Source organism: Engystomops pustulosus, chromosome 1 (assembly GCF_040894005.1).
Source record: "Engystomops pustulosus chromosome 1, aEngPut4.maternal, whole genome shotgun sequence".
Taxonomy (NCBI): domain Eukaryota; kingdom Metazoa; phylum Chordata; class Amphibia; order Anura; family Leptodactylidae; genus Engystomops; species Engystomops pustulosus.
In genome coordinates, this window is record NC_092411.1 from 144,237,788 (window position 1) to 144,248,862 (window position 11,075).

Below are 11,075 nucleotides of genomic sequence, written 5' to 3' on the forward strand. Positions count from 1 at the left end.
ACATTACTGAAGGATCCTCTTTTTCACAGAATATAAGGCACAAGGTTGATATCGCACATTGTACTTTGGAATGAAATTCAATATATTTGTACTGTACTGTATTTCTACTGTTCTACTGTATTGTTAAAACACCTGTTTACGATAATTCTTGTGTTTGCTTACATCCTTGTATATGATTTGAATTGTTTTTCTTAGTTGTAAACGTAATTCTCCTTTCATATAAGGCTGTGCAATTTCTTCCTACAGTTACTATAGTTATCTTTTCCTTTTTATTTTCCACACCTGCAGTAACAGAACAAAGGATTGTGAATAATGACTAAAGTACCATGTTCCCTTGACACTGAGAAATAATGCATGCGTAGCATAGCAAATAAGACAACACATGCTCATGTTTTTGACCTATTTTCTGGTATATTGTCACTGCAGATGTTTTAATGATTATTGCTCTTGATGGTTTTATGATGTTTTCAGTGAATAAAGTATACAACATAGACAAGCCTTGTCAGGCTGCAAAGCAGAACTTGTCATAAATGCAACAAAATGGATTTTTTTTGCATGAGATGACCAGATTTTGAAACAATGGGGGTCATTTACTAAGGGCCCGATTCGCGTTTTCCCGACGTGTTACCCGAATATTTCCGATTTGCGCCGCTTGTACATGAATTGCCCCGGGTTTTTGGCGCACGCGATCGGATTGTGGCGCATCGGGGCCGGCATGCGCGCGACAGAAATCGGGGGGGCGTGGCCGAACGAAAACCCGACGTATTCGGAAAAACCGCCGCATTTAAAAACCGAAAATGTGTCGCTTGGGGAGCGCTCACCTTCACCTTCTATGGGATGGTGCATTCCGGGGCGTTAAGATTATTTTCGGCGCTGCAGCGCCACCTGGTGGACGGCGGAGGAACTACCATCTTAAATCCCAGCCGGACCCGAATCCTGTGCAGAGAACGCGCCGCTGGATCGCGAATGGGCCGGGTAAGTAAATGTGCCCCAATGTTTTCACAATACTCAGCTATATTGCACATTCATATGGCATATATGTGGCCTTCAATTGGATAAGGTGCATACAACATTCAAAACCTTACCATAAAGTTACAAAATTAAAGATAAGGTCCTTAACCTTTTTTGACTTGCCTGCCTCCACTTTCTAATATTATATCTCAATAAATTACATTGAATAAAATGTAGAATAAAAAATGTAAAATTCTCTGCTGCAACAGTGATGGTAACAATGGTGACAGTGTGTAGCTAGTAGTACAGAGGCAGCATCCAAACTAGGTCTTCTCTAAACACTCACCACCAGGAGGTTCAGTGTTCTGACACTGTTACCTTGTTCACAGCAAGTAGGACCAGAAATAGTGTAAACCAGTTACAATATGGTAAGTTTTCAAAGTATTTTAGCATACCCACAAATACATTGAATAAAACAGGCTTTAAAGATTTGATCATAGGAGAATGTGGGTTTGTGGCTGAGCAGAACCTGAACTGCCAAAGTTCATCACAGACCTGAACCCTTTGGTCTGCTAATCTCTGCTTATATTTTTTGCTTGGATTTTTCTTTCTTTTTTTGCGTATTTACATAAAGCATGCACACTTATGCGCCTAATTTTGTGCCAGTCTCCCTTCAAAGTTCACCATTGTCTAGTTTGTGACAGTGTTTTTGCAGTTTTCCGTAAATTATCATCTGAATCCAGTAATTTGGCACAAATTCACTGCTGCCCCCTGCAAGGCAAATTAGCTTTGGGCTGTTTGTGACTTTTGCAGACTGTGGAATGAAATTCAATATATTTGTTTTGTACTGTGTGTCTACTGTACTATTATAATATAATAATTCTTGTTTTTGCATATATCCTTGGTTTTCTTTGTTGTAAATGTAATTCTCCTTTCATACAAGGTAGTACAAATTCTTCCTCCATTTACTATGGTTATCTTTTCTTTTTTACTTTCTACACCTGTGGGGGTGTGATTTCAGACCTCCACTGCTAAATTGAGTCGTATACTAAGCAATTTAGCAGGCATTAGAGGACTGAGAACAGTAGAAGAAGGACTATTCCTTTCATAAGATATAATAAAGAATAATTTATGTTAACCTCAAATATTCATTTACAAAGTGTATATTGTTAATCTGAAAACTGCAGATTCAGTAGGGTTGAAAATATTAAATTGTACCGATGTGTGGTGTGGATAACCTATGTGGATTTGAAGTTATTCGCATAAAATGATTGCATAGTTTTACTGACGTGAGCACAGAATTCTTTCGGATTTCTGACATAAATGTGTCGGGTGGTGCGAATATGAACCGGAGCACCCCTTTCTGAGCAAAGTATTGTGTTGTGGCACGCATATTGAAGCCGCAACACAATACTAACGCAGACACTTGATAAATACATGTGCAACCACATTGCTTAGTAAATCTGGGTCTATGTCTGCTCTGCAAAGGATCCATTTTATCAATAATCTTAATTTTAAGCATTTGTATAAATAGGATAATGGGAGGATGCAAATCATGTACTCCCAGCTTGCCCTTCAATTTTACATTATGGTGGTCTATGTTTCCAGTTTCCATAGCAATGACTCCGAATCAGAAATGATGCTTCATGTCTTCGATTCTACTGCTAGACAACGGTCTCACTTTGACCACTGTGTTAAGAGCTTTTTGTGATAAAGAGCCCATAATTTCCTTGTCAGTGTGCCGTGCAATGTACTGTTAAAGTGAGGATTAGATCTGTGCCCTGTGTGAATGTGCACTGAATGGCCTGCCACTGGCTAGGTCTAAAGATTAGATAGGGAGAGTTTTAAAGCTACATCCAAAAAGAATCATATTTCTTAATAGACCTTTACAAATTAGGGCATATACTACATACCTTTATAGTGACAAGACAGCATATCAATACTTTGAAATGAGATAGTACATGGAAGAAATTTAAATCTTACTCAATATGAATAAAAGTAGAATTAGTCAAAGTAGAATTTGAAAAATAATATCAGTCTATCTGTTGAAATTCAGCTGAGGGGACAGCCTTCTTCTAGATTAGAGCACAAAACTATAATAGATGACAAGCCATATGTTAGGAGTCCTAATACTGTGCACCTAGGGAGTTTTGGCTGTAGTGCTGAGAAATACTTTTGTTCAGGGTTTACAACAGAATATTTTTTCTAACCCCCATCTATTACAGGCAATCGGTGATTTACAGGCACATAGGTGCCAATGGTTCAAGCTAGAACAAATATACTTGGATTACCCATCATGACAGTAGAGAGTCTAACCAGAAAACTAACAGCACTGATTGCTTGGAAAAAGTGCATGCTAGAGAAAAATTCTAAGAATTCCAGAATCAGTGGAGCAGCACTCATGGAGGCTGCAAGATGAAAGTTTCTCTTTAAAGGATGTCTACCAGGAGCAAGGGTTGTAAAATTATGCAAAAGAATCTGAGGGGCTCCAGGCTCCGTTAGAGTTCATGGAGCCTGAAGCCCCTCTGGCCCATTTGCATAATTTGTAACTCCTTGTTTTCTTAAAATCAAATCCATGGAAAGCTTAAAGAAGAGTGGATCCTGCCAGAGAAGGAACACACCAGTATGTCAGTGTGCTTGGTTTACAATCCTTTAACCTGGTGGAAGATGTCCTTTAAAGGAAATGTAAAATACTAAATCAAACATTATAAACCTGGGAAAGGACGTAACCAGAAGAGGCAGGGCCCCATAACAGACAAATGAATGGGGCTCCCCTTCCCTCTTATATATATATATATATATATATATATATATATATATATATATATATATACATATATATATATCCAATAGGGAAAAACGTCAGCACTCCAAAGTAGTGAAAAAACTTGGTGTTTATTCCACCTCCCAAAACGTTTCGGCTGTTGTTCAGCCTTTGTCAAGCCTCATGCTAACTAACCTTTTACATATAAAGTGCTAAAGTGCTAGTGCCAAAGAGGGAGCTTTTCTAATTGATCCCTGGATGTATCCCCACGTCCATAGAAGTCTCCAATCTTTTCAATAATATGTGTAGCACATGAAAAATAGTAAAATCATAAGGGAACGCACATGTGGAATGCACGCCAAAATGTGTCTCAACACGCGTGCGCCACAAACATGTGTTTGCGCCAAAAAGATTGTGTTCTGTTTGCGGCAAAAAATCAAAATTGTGTCCTGGACGTCATGGCAACCTGGACAGATTATACACACTATCAGATCTGGCATAGGATCATCGGCACAGTGCTATAGCAATGCACAAAACTGTGCAGAATGTGTATACTGAAAAATCATTCACAATATATTTGAAGTGTAACCTTGTCCAGAAAAATAAGCATGTTGGTACATAATTTATCTGAGTTAGATATACGATGCCACAGCTATAACACGGGACTGCATAAGAATGTGACGAGGAATCGGAGGCTTGGTTAACCCCTCCCAGGGAAACCATCCTGACTAAGGGGTAAAGAGACCACTCACACATATAATAATATAACACCCCTTTCCTTGATGTGTCACTTGCATTATAATGCATGCAAATTCCCAAGCTAGGGGCACCTTAACTCTACTATATATGCGATATCACCAAGGTTGTATTAGTCTAAATATATATAATATCACTGTATAACTGCCCATGTGTCCTCAGCTGTCCGATTTTAATGGCAGGTTGTTGTCTGAAGCCAGTTCTTGAAAAAAGTAGATGGAGGACTGTGTTGCCTCTCGTCCTGATTGGTTTCAGGTTGAGACGGATATACAGAAATTCATCCACACAATTAACCTTAAACAATTCTTTCATGCCCATCCTAGAATTGAAAGTGGAAATGTATCTGAATTATGTCTTTACCAGTTTCAGCTTCACAATAGGAGTACATTCACTCCAGAGGTAGAAGCACCACACATTGAGGCCTTCTCAGCTGCAGTGAAGAAGGATTTAGCTGCATTACGTGATGCCACCATTGATGCTCCTTTGGGTCATCCAAATCTTACTCGCGGGGAGATCTCGGTGCTGGGCGAGCTGGCCCGTGACGGCGACATCACCATCAAGTCGGCTGACAAAGGCGGTACTGTCGTCGTCAAGGATACCAGCTCAGACATCGCTGAGATCAATAGACAGTTGTCTGATTCCCAGGTCTACCAGAAAATCTCTATGGATGCGTAATTTTCTCTGTCTAGAAGGATCAAATGTATTTTAGATGAAGCACTACTGAATGGTATTATCAATGACGATATGTACAAATTTTTGTGGGTGGAACACCCAATCACCCCTATTATATATATTTTACCTAAGATACATAAGAGCTTGGTACATCCTCCCGGTAGACCCATAGTCTCCGGTATGGAATCTATTTTTTCAAACATAGCTATGTTTCTCGACAGGGCATTACGAGATTTGTCAACATCAGGTCGTTCGTACATTCGTGACACCGCTGATTTTATTAACAAGTTAAACAACATCCAAAATCTCTCCACGCATAATATTTTGTTAGCATCTTTGGATGTCACATCTTTATCTACCTCCATTAATCATGAAAGAGGTTTAGCGGCTGTCAGAAAGATGATTACAACCACGGATTTTTCACCCAAGACGCAGGATTTTATCCTCATCTTATTACAATTTGTCCTTAAAGATAATTATTTTCTGTTTGGCGATGATTATTGTTTACAATGCATGGCGCCGACCTATGCAAACATTGTGATGAGAGTATTGGAGGAGGATGTCATCTATACCTCCCCACCTTTTGCATTATGATTGAGGTGGTGGAGGTATATTGATGACATCTTCCTCTTGTGGGCAGGTACCAAAGAGGAGTTGGACCTGTTCCACAGCTTCCTCAATACCATTAATACCATTGATGAGACCATTAAGTTTACTTTGGTTTGCTCAGATACAAAGTTACAGTTCCTGGATGTTTTAGTTACTAAGATGGGTGACTCATTCGAGACGGATATATTCAGTAAACTGACAGATAGAAATACACTGGTAAGATACGAGAGTAGTCACCCACGCACAACCATATTTACCATATAGTAAATTCCTAAGAGTAAAAAGAATAACCAGCCGACCTGAAAAGATGATATATAATTTAGACAATATGGCTAATAAATTCAGACAGAGAGGGTACCCTAGAAAGATCATAGAACAGAATTTATGTAAAGCCAACACGATTGAAAGATCTGAGCTTTTGACAGCAAGGAAGGAAACTAAACATCTAGAAAGAATCCCTTTTGTCACAACATACAACTCACAAAGCAATAATATAGCCAACATAATACGCAAACATTGGTCGAAACTCTCTGGCAGCATTAATACAATTCCTGAGTTCCAAAATCCACCATTAATGTCCTATCGGAATTCAAAAATATAAGGGATCGGTTAGTAAGAGCGGACGTTGGATCATTTTAATCAAGTAGACAAACTGGCATATTGGGACAACTTAGGAAGGGCTGTTTCCCTTGCTGTAACTGTGTAAATTGTAAATATATGCTAAAAGGTCCTTATTTTATGCATAATGAGAAGTGCTACGATATTGCGCATTACCTAACTTGCGATAGTTCATATGTAATTTATGTTCTTAGCTGCCCATGTGGGTTGGCATATGTGGGAGAAACCACTTTAGAATTTAAGACACGTCTCAATCAACACCACTACTTCATCCGATCTAAACGTAAGGATCTCCCAGTTCCAAAACACCTTACAGAGGCAGGACACCTTGAGAAACATTTGAAATTTCATCTTATTTATTCATGTTCCACCCCTTCGACGTGGTGGGGACAGGGAAAGAATACTAAAAAAGAAAGAGTTGCATTGGATCTTTATATTAGATACCCTGAGACCAAAAGGCCTTAATGTGGACTTCTAGTTAAGCACACTATGATTCATCTCCATAGGTCTTGTGGGAATACTTCCTGTCTTCTTATGTTAAGTATTAAGTGTACATTGGTGATATCATATTTAATGACCCTGACCCTGGATGTTTCCCTACATAGCTTTGCTTTTCTCCATCTACTTTTTTCAAGAACTGGCGTCCGACAACAACCTGCCATTAAAATCGGACAGCTGAGGACACATCGGCAGTTATACAGTGATATTATATATATTTAGACTAATACAACCTTGGTGATATGCCATATGTAGCAGATTTAGGTGCCCCTAGCTTGGGAATTTGCTTGCATTATTATGCAAGTGATGCATCAAGGAAAGGGGTGTTATATTATTATATGTGTGAGTGGCTTCTTTACCCCTTAGTCAGGATGGTTTCCCTGGGAGGGGTTAACCAAGCCTCCGATTCCTCGTCACATTCTTATGCAGTCCTGTGTTATAGCTGTGGCATCGAATATCTAACTCAGATAAATTATGTACTAACATGCTTATTTTTCTGGACAAGGTTACACTTCAAATATATTGTGAATGATTTTTCGGTATACACATTCTGCACAGTTTTGTGCATTGCTATAGCATTGTGCCGTCGATCCTCTGCCTGATCTGATAGTGTGTATAATCTGTCCAGGTTGCCATGACGTCCAGGACACAATTTAGATTTTTTGCCGCAAACAGGACACAATCTTGATTTTTTTTTTTTGGCGCAAACACGTGTTTGTTGCGCACGCGTGTTGAGACACATTTTGGCGTTCCACATGTGCGTTCCATTATGATTTTACTATTTTTCATGTGCTACACATATTATTGAAAAGATTGGAGACTTCTATGGACGTGGGGATACATCCAGGGATCAGCTAGAAAAGCTCCCTCTTTGGCACTAGCACTTTATATGTAAAAGGTTAGTTCACAATGTGCATGCTGTTACAGCAAATCAATTCAATATAAGCAAATGCACATTGTTATACATTATATGAATATTCTCACTGCTGGTACACTAATATTGTAGTATTTTTTATATTTTTTATGCATTGTAAACACTAATATGTAAATATGATGGGCGGATCTTTGTAGGTCATGTGACCATGTATGTTTGTATATATTTCCGCTGACTGCACCATGTAAATAGCTTGGAAAAGGCGCTCCCAGGGCCAAAACGTCACTACTGTCACCTTTGATGGAATAAAAGGTCCTGCGATGCCTGCACCCACCTGGACAACGTGTTGATTGTGCTGCTTGTATTTTCCCATCGTATATATATATATATATATATATATATATATATATATATATATATATGCATATACACTCACCGGCCACTTTATTAGGTACACCATGCTAGTAACGGGTTGGACCCCTTTTGCTTTCAGAACTGCCTCAATTCTTTGTGGCATAGATTCAACAAGGTGCTGGAAGCATTCCTCAGAGATTTTGGTCCATATTGACATGATGGCATCACACAGTTGCCGCAGATTTGTCGGCTGCACATCCATGATGCGAATCTCCCGTTCCACCACATCCCAAAGATGCTCTATTGGATTGAGATCTGGTGACTGTGGAGGCCATTTGAGTACAGTGAACTCATTGTCATGTTCAAGAAACCAGTCTGAGATGATTCCAGCTTTATGACATGGTGCATTATCCTGCTGAAAGTAGCCATCAGATGTTGGGTACATTGTGGTCATAAAGGGATGGACATGGTCAGCAATAATACTCAGGTAGGCTGTGGCGTTGCAACGATGCTTAATTGGTACCAAGGGGCCCAAAGAGTGCCAAGAAAATATTCCCCACACCATGACACCACCACCACCAGCCTGAACCATTGATACAAGGCAGGATGGATCCATGCTTTCATGTTGTTGACGCCAAATTCTGACCCTACCATCCGAATGTCGAAGCAGAAATCAAGACTCATCAGACCAGGCAACGTTTTTCCAATCTTCTACTGTCCAATTTCGATGAGCTTGTGCAAATTGTAGCCTCAGTTTCCTGTTCTTAGCTGAAAGGAGTGGCACCCGGTGTGGTCTTCTGCTGCTGTAGCCCATCTGCCTCAAAGTTCGACGTACTGTGCGTTCGGAGATGCTCTTCTGCCTACCTTGGTTGTAACGGGTGGCGATTTAAGTCACTGTTGCCTTTCTATCAGCTCGAACCAGTCTGCCCATTCTCCTCTGACCTCTGGCCTCTGTCCTCTGGCATCAACAAGGCATTTCCGCCCACAGAACTGCCGCTCACTGGATGTTTATCCTTTTTCTGACCATTCTCCCTAGAGATGGTTGTGCGTGAAAATCCCAGTAGTTTCTGAAATACTCAGACCAGCCCTTCTGGCACCAACAACCATGCCACGTTCGAGGCACTCAAATCACCTTTCTTCCCCATACTGATGCTCGGTTTGAACTGCAGGAGATTGTCTTGACCATGTCTACATGCCTAAATGCACTGAGTTGCCGCCATGTGATTGGCTGATTAGAAATTAAGTGTTAATGAGCAGTTGGACAGGTGTACCTATTAAAGTGGCCGGTGAGTGTATATACATGTGTAAACACACACATTTACACACTTATGTATACACACATTTATATACGCTTACAGAATATACACACCATATACACACAAACGTGGCTTCCATGGCTGCTACCCCTGTAGTTACGATGCGGTGGATATGGCTGCTACCCCTATAGTTACGCCCCTGAACCAGGTGCACTTACTCATAGATCCAACACTCTGACTCTGGTAATCGTCTTATATTTGTTATCTATGGCCTCCTTCGTTCTAAAATCAACTTTTCACAAATTGCTATTTAGCCAGATTGGCTCTGGGGGTGTTACCAAAGTGCTTCTGTACTGTGCTGGAAAACTTCACCCTTCCCACTGTGTGAGATTAGGCAGAGGGACTATCAAGGGATAAGGGGAAGAGTTATGCAGTGAAGCCAAAGCACAGGTAGGCTCTTGTAATGCCTCAAAGAGCCCTTCTGTCTAAATAGCATAAAGTAAAAAGTTGACTTTAGAAGGATGGAGGCCATGGATAAGGCTTCATGCACACAACAGTTTTTTTTAGCTGTAAAAGGAGCTACTGCAAGCATTATTTTGCATTTAAAAACTGGCCCCATTGATTTTAATATGAAATACGGCTATGTATCTGGTCAACATATTTCTCAGCACACCATGAACTGGCCATCAGAACACAACGTAAAAAAAGGACATGTCCTGTTTTTTTAACCCCTTAAGGACGCAGCCATTTTGTAGCTTAAGGCTCAGCAACATTTTTTGCATTCTGACATGCGTCACTTTATATGGTTATAGCTTTTGAACACTTACTTATCAAAGTGATTTTCCAGATTTTCAGAATTGACTATTTTGGGGATAAATACAGTTTTGAATGAAATTTTACATATTTAGCATCAAAAACCCCTATATAATCAACCCATTTTCAAATCTGCACCCCTCAAACTATCAGAAACAGCTTTTAGGAAGATTGTTAACCCCTTGAGATCTTCATAGTTATTGAATCAAACTGGAGGTGAAATTTAGAATGATGAAATTTTGACGGTTATACGTTCATTTAGCCCTAAAGTTTCCAAAAGATAAAAAGAGAAAACCCATCATACAATTTGTTCTACAATTTCTCCCGAGTACAGAGACCCCCCCACATATGGCCGTTACTTGTTTTATGGGCGCACAGCGGGGTGCAGAAAGGAAGGAGCGCCCTGCAGCTGCCAGGATTCTAGTGTAATCGTTGCCTCCTTTTGTAGGCTATAAAATTTTAGCTTTTGCATTATTGGGGGCATGTGTTGCCATTTTTTTTGTGGGATGAGATGCTTTTTCCAGTGTTACCCTTTTGGGGTTGGTATCCCCTATTGTTGAAAAATGTTAGGAACTGAGGGCAGGAGTAGAAAAGCATTAATTCTCTACTGGATCTTTTTCCTTTTTTTTCGTGTTCACCGTAATCATGTTATCTTTATTATATGGGTCGATACGATTACGGGGATACCATACATTAATAATTTTTTTTCTTATGTTTTACTAAATTTGCCAAATAAAACCCTAATGTGGAAAAAATATATAATTTTTGCATTGCAGTCTTCCTAGTGGCATAACATTGTTACTTTTGTGGCTATGGAACTGGTTGATGGCTTGTTTTTTGAAGGGCATGTTGTACTTTGCACCAGTATTATTCTGGAGTACATTTTTTTTATCAATTTTTATAGCATTTT